Genomic DNA, 11,495 nt, shown 5'->3' with positions numbered 1-11,495 from the left:
TTTTCACTTTTCAATCAGTTTTATTTGCAGTGCTGAGACAATTACCAACATGACATACAATAGCGTGAAAACTTTAAAAACCGAGGAAGTCAATTAGAGAATTTATCCCCCAAGTAACTTACGTTTTCCTCCTAATTGAAAAAGTTCTGAGCCTACCTAAGGAAAGAACCAAGGGAATGCATTAATCATATGAATATTTTGTTCTACTTATTAATAACCATTGATGCAGTAGTTTTCTTCCAAGTATCTTTTAACAGTTTCAAATGTAACTGAATCTAACCTTACACTTTGTATCATAGACACAGTTGAACACAATGAGTAAAGATCCCATTGCAATGAGGAGTTTTTACGGATAAGTCAATATTATTATTATTATTATTATTATTATTATTATTATTATTATTATTATTTATTATTATTATTATTATTATTATTATCAGAATTACTATTATTATTATTATTATTATTATTATTATTATTATTATTATTATTATTATTATTATTATTATTATTATTATTATTATTAGCAAAACTACAACCCTAGTTGGAGAAGCAGGATACTATTAGCCCAAGGGCTCCAACACGGAAAAAGTAGCCAGTGAGGAAAGGAAATGAGGAAATAAGTGAACTTCAAGAGAAAATATTTTAACAACAGTATTTTAAGAACAGAAATTGAATCAAAACAAATTTTTCATTAACTATAAAAAAGACTTATGTCGGCCGGTTCAACATAAAAAAAAACATTAGCACTTTGGATTCGTCGTAACATATAATCTTAAGCGGGGCTTACCCAGTCGAACGGTTCGTCGAACTCGGATGTCGAACCTGCTTGTCAAACGGCTCGAAGAGGTGGAGTTAGCCACAATGCATACGGGCTGTGGACAATGAAGCTCCACCCACAAAAGTCAGGCAGGAACAGACTTTCTTCGAACCGTTTGACAAACGTGTTCGACAACCAAATACCCCGTTCACACGTTCGAACATCACTTCAAACACTTGCGTGTCGAACCGCGTTCGACCGTGTAAACCCGCCTTTAGACTTCATCATATATTTGAATATCCCAGTCGACTACTCAGAGAATAACGACTCCACTATCTTATGAATTCATTGCTTGAGATTCTGTTTACGATAATTATGCATCTCTCGAGGATGCTCCGCCTCGCCAAGTTGAATTGTTTATACCCCTATTAATCTCTCCGCTACAATGGCTTTCTCAGCAAGTTTGAAATGTATTGCTTTTGTTGCACTGTCTTCCTCTCTCTCTCTCTCTCTCTCTCTCTCTCCTCTCTCTCTCTCTCTCTCTCTCTCTCTCTCTCTCTCTCTCTCTCTCTCTCTCACACACACACACACATATATATATATATATTTATATGTGTGTGTGTGTGTGTGTGTGGGGTGTGTGTGTATGTATGTATGAATGTATCTAATGTAAGCGAACCATAAAAAATGACGGCTGAATTTTTAGGTAGATAGGCACACGCACACATGCAGCCCTCTCTCACCAGTGTATGACTACATATATATATATATATATATATATATATATATATATATATATATATATATATAGTATGTATATATGTATATGTATATATATATATATATATATATATATATATATATATTATATATATATATATATAAAGATGGATAAAAGATATTTGCGTAATTAGATTGGCAGATATCATAATTAATGAAACTAGAACAGTCCAAACTGTTAGATGATGTTTAACTAATAGGTTTTGATAAAATAGGAAAACACATCACAAATATTGTTATAATTGTGGTTAACTAACTATAAAGCAAGTTATATTTATCGTATAAAAGTTAATAATTACCCCAAATATAAGGATTTTATTACCAGTTACTCCTTTTGCATACGTGTTTCAACGACAAAAAAAAAAGTGATTTAACAATAAGTTGAACAGGGTTCTCCTTCATGTTCTTAACCATAATACTTAACCATAATAGAATTTTTCAAGAATCTTCAGTCACCTGCCAACCTTAAGAATTTAACCGAGTGGTTATCATTCATCATTGACCAAAAGATCTTTTTCAAAGAAATATTAAATCAGAAATCTCTTTTGCTAGGGCCTTACTCCAAGTAAACATGTTTACCAATGGCTTAAAGATATTTTTAACTATAAGATATTACATATCAATTTCAAGGTTATTGATAGCTGTCTTAGCCGAATATTGTTATGTTATATTTTTACTCTTTTTCCAGTTACCAAGTAAAATATTTGCTCTATAGATATAATTTTTCGTAAGTTTAAGTAAATTTACATTAGAAAAAGTCCTAATAACATTGAATGACTGATACAAAATTGCTCAAAATAGTTATATTGAGAGAGAGGATTCATTGGCTAGATTCATCAAAGGATAGCCAAATTCCTTGTGATACGCAGTGGCTATCCAACTAAGACAAGTGACCCCTGCCGGTCCATACTAATTCTAGTAAGATCAGCCGCCAGCATTAAGGGTATAAGCCGAAGAGACACTTGTCTATCGCCTTAAAACCCAATCCGTCACCCTGCTGCCAGCAACTTCTTCTTGATTTAGGGGGGCATTTCCTCTACACCCAAAGTTCTCGTTACTTCACCAGGTTGCTCATCCCGCTTATATAACCGTAGGCAAACTTAGACTGCTAAGATATACCGCCTAGCACGGTCCTTTGTGTCAATAGGCGTAGGAGATGATGATGAGGATAATGATGATAATGATGATGAGTCCATATTGAGCAATGTCTAGAAAATTAATCTTGTACATTGCTTACATCTGAGGTTTTCCACTGCAGGCTAAGTGAAAATGCTGATGTTACGACTCCATATAGGCCTAGATGTAAATAAATCAATCACAGTGACAGGGAATGATGATCGTCCTCGTAATTGGAACAAACAAATATATAGTTTGCAAGTTCAAGTAGTTGCTTGTAACTTTAATTTGTCTAATCAAATGAATAAATCATTCACAAACAGTCAGGTTTACGGGATGAAGACAAGCAATGATCAGCACATAAAATCAGACTAGAATTTTAGTCCTCACCAAGATTCTTAGAGGGACATTATTTTTTATGATGCCAGTGACATTTCTAATTTCATATTGGAAGCTGGACTTCTTACTCGATTTTAAAGATATCAAATTTTAAAAGTTTCATTGTTGTCTTTAATATTCATTTCTGTTTTTGTTTTAGTTTTTATCTTAAGTTATTAATTGTTTATCAAGCATACTCAAAACAGCCTCAATGACCACTGATGTTATGATGCCAGATAATTAGAAATCATTAATTAATTCATTTAGTCATTCATTCTTGCATTCATATCATGTTTATAATAGTTCATACCATGATTGCTGTTACCTCTTTTTTTATAATATTTCATCGCACACATTTCCACAAAAAAGTTTTTATTCTATTGAATTTCATCTGGACTTATTCTCGAACATTAATCATAGTTTTTCCATCACACTATTACACATGAATCTTTATTATTATTATTATTATTATTATTATTATTATTATTATTATTATTATTATTATTATTATTATTATTATTATTATTATCATTATTATTATTATTATTATTATTATTAAATCAGGATTTGTAGGAGAAGAATTAAGACGAATATATATTCCATTAACGTTCTTAACATCAACTATCTTTTACAAGGGTTATCATAATGGTCATTGAAAGCCTTACATACTAACGCGTTAATTAAGAGTAACATAGGCGAGCTTGGTAATAAAGACGAGAGAGAGAGAGAGAGAGAGAGGAGAGAGAGAGAGAAGAGAGAGAGAGAGAGAGAGATTCGGTATCTGTATGCATCAAGGGTATTCTTTATATATCTTTCATGTAACTCAGTAATGGGTTCTTGTATCGAGATAAGTGAATTTACATATGTGTTATTACATAAATAATTCTAAACAGCGATAAAGGGTTGACGCTTAAAAAAAAAAAAATGTGAGAAGATAAACCCAGGTTATCGGCCATAATAAATGTTCGGTTTCTAATCTAACATACATGACATTCTGTCTACTCTGTCATTTGGTTTGACAGATGCAAATAGACTACATAGAAACTTTTCATACTATGAACCTGTCATTAAGATTTCAAAAATCGACACACAGGGCTCTGAACTTTTCTATCCCTAGAGAACCTGGATACGAATCCCAGAAGAATAGATGTATGGGGACATGAACGCTTTCTGAGTGGGGATATCTTAACGTGGTGAAAGGGTTTTGTTTATCGCCATGATCAGCAAAGCTGTAATAATCACGGCCGCTCCATACTATGTTTGCTGTGAGCAATCAGACTAAAGTCTCCCACCTTCACCAATCCGCACTGACCAGCGTGGTGATGAAAACTGTCTGAACCTCAGGCGTGAGGCGTTTGTCTTGCAGTTGGTCTACAAATGGCTGCATTTGTTGTTTGCTGTTGTTGTTGTTGTTGTTGTACCGTAAAAAAACGGCATTACTATATAACAGACTCATGTATGAATCAGAGTGCCATGTCCGGTCTTATATGTAATAACGAAACTATGAGATTAAATACTGTCATTTTTAACTATATCTTTATGCTCTCATAACTCCAAAAAAAAAAAAAAAGACTTTGAGAAAAAGGATACCAAGTCAAATTTAGCCATTAAAATCTGCATGATGAAAACTCTTTACTAGATCATCCCCGTTTCTATCTTTTTCTGTTGTATCTGTAGCTATTGTTTCTTAGTCTGGGTAGTGCCATAGCCTCTGTACCATGGTCTTCCACTGTCTTGGGTTAGAGTTCTCTTGCTTGAGGGTACAATGGGCACACTATTCTATCTTATTTATCTTCCTCATGGATTTTAAAGTGCTTATATATTGAAATATTTTTTTTTTCCAATGTTACTATTCATAAAATAATTTTATTTTAAATATTAATTACTTTTCTTGTAGTATTCCTTATTTCCTTTCCTCACTGGGTTATTTTCCCTGTTGGGGCCCTTGGGCTTATAGCATTCTGCTTTTCCAACTACGGTTATAGCTGAGCAAGTAATAATAATAATAATAATAATAATAATAATAATAATAATAATATAATAATAATAATGATATCCGTCGAATAAATGTTCCTACCATATCCTAACAAGCCTTCTGTATACACATTGGCTAAACTTATATTGGTAAAAATCAATCTTCCCCTTCCAATAACGTGTTTCATACGTGTTTCGTAATAACGCTGGATTGTTATAATCCTGGAAATAGAAATAATGAATCCAAGGTATATTTATTGCACAGGATAATCCGCACATTATCCGCGGGCGGCGCAATTTCATTTGCTATACTCTATAATAAACTGTATCAAATTTATTTAGAACCTCATTTGTTTATTGTTTCATAGGTGTTTGTTTGCGGAGAGTTGGGTGGGAGTGTTGCCGACACGATGGTGAAGTAAGAGGTGATTTATTATTATTATTATTATTATTATTATTATTATTATTATTATTATTATTATTATCTTTATTATTATTATTATTATTATTATTATTATTATTATTATTTATTATTATTATTATTTTTCTAATGCTACAACCCTAGTTGGAAAAGCAGGATGTTATAAGCCTAAGGGCTCCAACAGGGAAAATATCCCAGTGAGGAAAGGAAATAAGGTAATAAATAAACTACATGAAAAAGTAATTAACAATTAGAATAAAATATTCTAAGAACGGTAACAACATTAAAACAAATATTTCATATATAAACTATAAAACCTTTTAGAAAACAATAGGAAGAAAAATAAAATAGAATTATGTACACGAGTGTATCCCCAAGCAAGAGAACTCATGTATGCCATTCAGAACGTAATAAAGTAAATGTTCTTTCTCTAACTTGGTTTCTTCTTTCATGGGGATTAATACCGTAGAGTTTGATAAAAGTGTCTTTCCAATTAATAATGAAATGAAATTTTGGGCATTCTCTTTTTATTTTCCCTGTTGGACCCCCTTGGTTTATAGTATCCTGCTTTTCCAAATAGGGTTGTAGCTTAGCAATTAATAATAATAATAATAATAATAATAATAATAATAATAATAATAATAATAATAATAATAATAATAATAATAATGATGATAATAATAATAATAATAATAATAATGATAATAATAATAATAATAATAATAATAATAATAATAGACGGATAATGATGATGAAAATGATAATGATGATTAATAATACTAGACGGATAATGATGATGAAAATGATAATGATGATGATGATGATGATGATAATGATGATGATGATGAAAAAGATGATGATGATGAGATGGCCAAACGACTGAATAGGTAGCAAGACCGGCGCCATTCACCATCCAATTTCCCGGTCACTCCTTCATAAAGTGTCTTTTTCCTTAAACTCCTCCCAAATCTACTATTAATATTATTATCATCAAATTGTCATCATACCTTGAATCAGTTTTTTTCTTTTTTTTTTTTTTTTTTTTTAAATTATGATTACTATCCTCATTATGTCTCGTTATTAATTCATACGTTTCCTTTAATACTCTAGCTAAACCGATCTTGAATTTCCATGCCAATCTTTTATACATTATTATTATTATTATTATCATTACTAGCCAAGCTACAACCCTAGTTGGAAAAGCAAGATGCTATAAGCCCAAGGGCTCCAACAGGGAAAAATAGCCCAGTGAGGAAAGGAAATAAGGAAATAAATAAATGATGAGAATAAATTAACAATATATCATTCTAAAAACAGTAACAGCGTCAAAACAGATATGTCCTATATAAACTATTAACAACTTCAAAAACAGATATGTCATTTGTAAACTATAAAAAGACTCATGTCAGCCTGATCAACAAAGTTAAATAGAAGGAAAAAGCAAAATGATATGCTAAATATATCAAATAGAAATGTGTATTTAATCAAGTATTCTAACATAAGGGAAACGAAACTGAACAAGTGATGGAAATACTTCGTTTACAAAGAAATACTCAATTTTGTTATTGTCAAAGAACAACAAACATATGTGAATAGTCTTCAGTAGACACTAAGATTGAAATATAAGGTGTTGTTCAAGTGATAAGAATAACCCGGAAAGATGATATGTAATATATTACCCGTACAAAGGTACAATTACCTTTATTCTTAACATATATATCAATAGTTTTTTAATTAGTCGCTGTATTTTATTGGTTAATGAAGCAAATAAAAGTTATAGACATACAGAACGTTTTTCGGAATTTTTCTTTGTGCATTGATATATATATATATATATATATATATACAGTATATATATATATGTGTATATATATATATATGTATAAAGAGAGAGAGAGAGAGAGAGAGAGAGAGAGAGAGAGAGCGCACGTGGAATAGTGTGAGGTCAAAGCAAACGATGATAAAAGAAGAAATTAAAAATAACCTGAAGACTGTTCTTTCATATGTGGAGTGTTGGCTGGATAAAGAAATTTCTCTTTTTGGTGAAGCGAGTCTCAATGTCAACATAAAAATAAAGGTTGAAAAATGCAAAGGAAAAAAAATATTCCAAGAACTTTCAAATAAGTTTTAAATTTACAAAGAGTTTTTATGATGTCCGACAGTGTGAATAGGGAATGGAATTGTGCAGCTGAGAATATTGATAAAAGATAAATCAGATAATAGAAATTGAGGAAAAAAAATAAGATAAAGTGAATGAAAATACTATGAAACAGTGTGGTTTCAGATCCAATCAAGTAAATACAGCAATTAATTAAAGTATCTTGATATTAAAAAAGGGAAATAAAATCTTTCTAAAGCTTCAAAAGGTATTAAACAAAATCTGAGTTGATGATTGCATTATGATTTTCCAGTCGATTTGCAAGGATATTATACCGGATCTGCACTATTATAATCTATGCATGTTCTCTTGATGGTTAAAGTAAAATTCTTGAATTCACAAGCATAAGTGAGAGAGAGAGAGAGAGAGAGAGAGAGAGAGAGAGCATCAAATTGTCAAAAATGAACGAAGATGCTCGATATTAAAATGAGGATGAGAGAGAGAGAGAGAGAGAGAGAGAGAGAGAGAGAGAGAATGCATCAAATTGTCAAAAATTTACGTAGATGCTCGGTATTAAAATGAGAGAGAGAGAGAGAGAGAGAGAGATGAGAGAGAGAGAGAGTTTTGGGGAGTATCATGGTGCATTACTGATCTTAATTCAAAGGGCAATCTTGAGCAAAAGACGCAAGAGACAAGTCATTGTTCAGTGGTGCAATGTTGCAATGATGACACAGACGGTTGACCTATGACCCCCAACCTCCTATCCCCAGCTCCCTGTAGGGTCATGTTTACCAGTGAAAGATACCAAGTGTAACCGGGGCTTGAACTGAGGACTCACAGACTGCAGAGCAAGTTGTCAGCGAGTTTCTCTCGGGGAATGAACCCCTAAATCCACTGGTATTCTTGAAATATTTGCATATGATTTGACAAAACTTAAGAATCCTTTTTATTTCGGACACTAAACCCCTAAATCCATTTGCATTCTTAAAATATTTGCATCTGATTGGACAGAAATTAAGAATCCTTTGTCATTGAATATGCACCGTATAACTGCAGAGTATCAAACGATAGCTTATTCCATTGATAAATTTCTGTATAAGCAATTTAAATTTTTTTTTTTTACCAGTTAATTCTTTTATTTGCTCTTTTATATTCTACTTTAGTCAATATCTCCTGTTTTATGTGACTTTTAGATTAGTTGAATATACGAATGAAAACCCTAAATTTAGAATATGCTTATTATTTTAATACTTGATTATCCCTAATTCACCTCTTTCTCTCTGTTAATTCATCTCGAACCGCAAATTGCATGATACATTAACAACAGGAAAGCAAACCATAAAATAATTTCATATAACTTAATTTACTTTCTCTGAATGATACTTTTATCTTAATAATTAAAGAAAATTACTTGAGACTTCCATTCACTGCACAAAAGATAGCTTTGCTTGCTTTCCTAAGAGTTGCATTAAAAACACTAACTTGATAAGACAAGACTTAGACTCTTTCTCAGAGACCGCTTTCACCACAAAGTTTCGTTGATGGCGGTCACTTACGAAGTATTCCGGACAGTTGTATAGTTAGTCGCGCAGGAAGTCAAGGCACAGGCTCGTCTCTTGTAAATTTAGAAAGTTAATGTTTTACGTTCTCCGGTTTATTTGTCCCCAGCCAGTCTTCCTCCATCTTATGCTGAAATTGGTTACTAGAAAGATGGTAATGAGTGCTTAAACATAGCTATTAATTATTGATAATTAGGGTTTTCTTGATTTAAAGTTTTATCTTAATGTTGTTACAGTTCTTAAATTATTTCATTTTAATTGCTCATTACTTTTCTTGTAGTTTATTTATTTCTTTATTTCTTTTCCTCACTGAGCTATTTTTCCCTGTTGGAGCCCTTGCGGTTATAGCATCCTGCTTTTCCAACTAGGGCTGTAGCTTACCTAATAACAATAATAATAATAATAATAATAATAATAATAATAATAATAATAATAATAATAATAATAATAATCATGTCAAAACATATTCGATTCAGCTTTGAGATTTACTAAATAAAACTTTCCATGGAATCCTGTATATACAGTGCCCATTATATATCAGGATTCTGGAACATTGGTAAATCGCAAAATGCATAATATCAAGTGTGTATTTTTGTTAGAATTAGTTCCTTAGATTTTTACAAGCATCTTACGCTAGCTTTATACATTATGTTATTCATCTGTTAGTATTACTTCGATTAATTTAGCAGTTTACAAAAGAAGTCTCGTATTTTTCTTAGAAATAGTTCCTTTGATTTTTACAAGCGCCTTATGCTAACGTCATACATTATGTTACGCATCTGTTTAATAACAAATCTGTTAATTTAGCAGAATTTAGAAAAGACGACTAAAAAATAGTATTATCTAATTTCAAGTCAGGAAAGTAAAAGGATACAACCTATCAGTTTAACAGCACGTGTCATTTAAGATAATGAAGCATACTACAAGTCAAGACGAAATTAGAGAAGAACGTACAATTGCAAGTTTTCGAAATCCAGATTAGTGTCATAAAAAATCAGTTATTAAGAGATTGGCCTCCTTAAGGTTCTTGTTAAGTGTCCCTCATTAGCTTTGGCCCAACGTGAATTAAAGTTGGAAATTATATCTCTCAAGGGAGCAAAAAACCTCATGAAACTTTTCCCTGGATCGACTGGTGAGTGGCATTCATTACAGAGTATATTGCATTGTTTAAGAGGTTTTTTTAATCATGCAAAGGGACTGGGGGAGAGTTGCGGAATACATGAAAATAAAATCGTCGTTTTCTGGCGAAATTAATATAAGGGTTCATAATTATGCTAAAATTAGTAAAGTGGAAGAAATTATAAACGTTTTCAGTTAAAATTGATGACGCGGTTTAGAAATATGGAAAAATTAGTAAAGTGGAAGAAATTATAAACATTTTCAGTTAAAATTGATGACGTGGTTTAGAAATATGCAAAAATTAGTAAAGAGAAATAAACTGAAAACGTTTTCCTTTAAAGTTAATGAAATTGCTTAGAAATATACATAATTAGTAGACAAAGAAATTGAAATCTTTTTCAGTTAAAGTTGATGACGTGGTTTATAAATATAAAAAAAAATAGTAGAGAGATAGAAAATGAAAACATTTTCAGTTAAAATTAATGGCATAATTCAAAAATATGAAAAAATTAGTAGAGAGAAAGAAACTGAAAACGTTTTCAGTTAAAACTAATATAATTGTTTAGAATCGTGATAAAATTTGGATAAAGATAACTTGAAAGAAACAAATGATAGGAGATGTAATGTATCTACTATGTGTCAAGTATAAGAAGACTCAAGTAACATGGAATGCTAAAATTAACATAAATAGAAAAATAAAATAAAAATTCATGAGAGAAGGGATATATGTGTTAGATGGGAGAATAAATAAGGAGTAAATAAATAACATAAAATTCCCCTCACAGTTTTTTCTTTTTTTTTCAGTTTTCTGTCTGAAAATACCAGGTATCCGTGAAATCATGATTGACGCCTCAGTGTCATAATTTAAGATCTGGTTAATATTTTTGATATTTGAGTTTGGAATGTTCACGTGACCAACTCTAAATTATTATTATTATTATCATTATTATTATTATTATTATTATTATTATTATTATTATTATTATTATTATTATTACTTGCTAGGCTACAACCCTAGTTAGAAAAGCAAAATGCTGTAATCCCAGGGGTCCCAACAGGAAAAATAGCCTAGTGAGGAAAGAAAAACAAGGAAAAATAAGATTTTTTAAGAACAGCAACAATACCTAAACAAATATTTCCTATATAAACTATAAAAACTTTAACAAAACAAGAGAAAGAGATATTAGATAGAATAACGTGCCCGAGTGTACCCTCAAGCAAGAGAACTCTGATCCAAGGATAACAAACAAACGCTTACCACCGTAAAGTCAAAGAATATTACAAAACTTT

This window comes from Palaemon carinicauda, chromosome 45, assembly GCF_036898095.1.
Source record: "Palaemon carinicauda isolate YSFRI2023 chromosome 45, ASM3689809v2, whole genome shotgun sequence".
NCBI lineage: Eukaryota > Metazoa > Arthropoda > Malacostraca > Decapoda > Palaemonidae > Palaemon > Palaemon carinicauda.
This window is presented reverse-complemented; position numbering follows the sequence as displayed.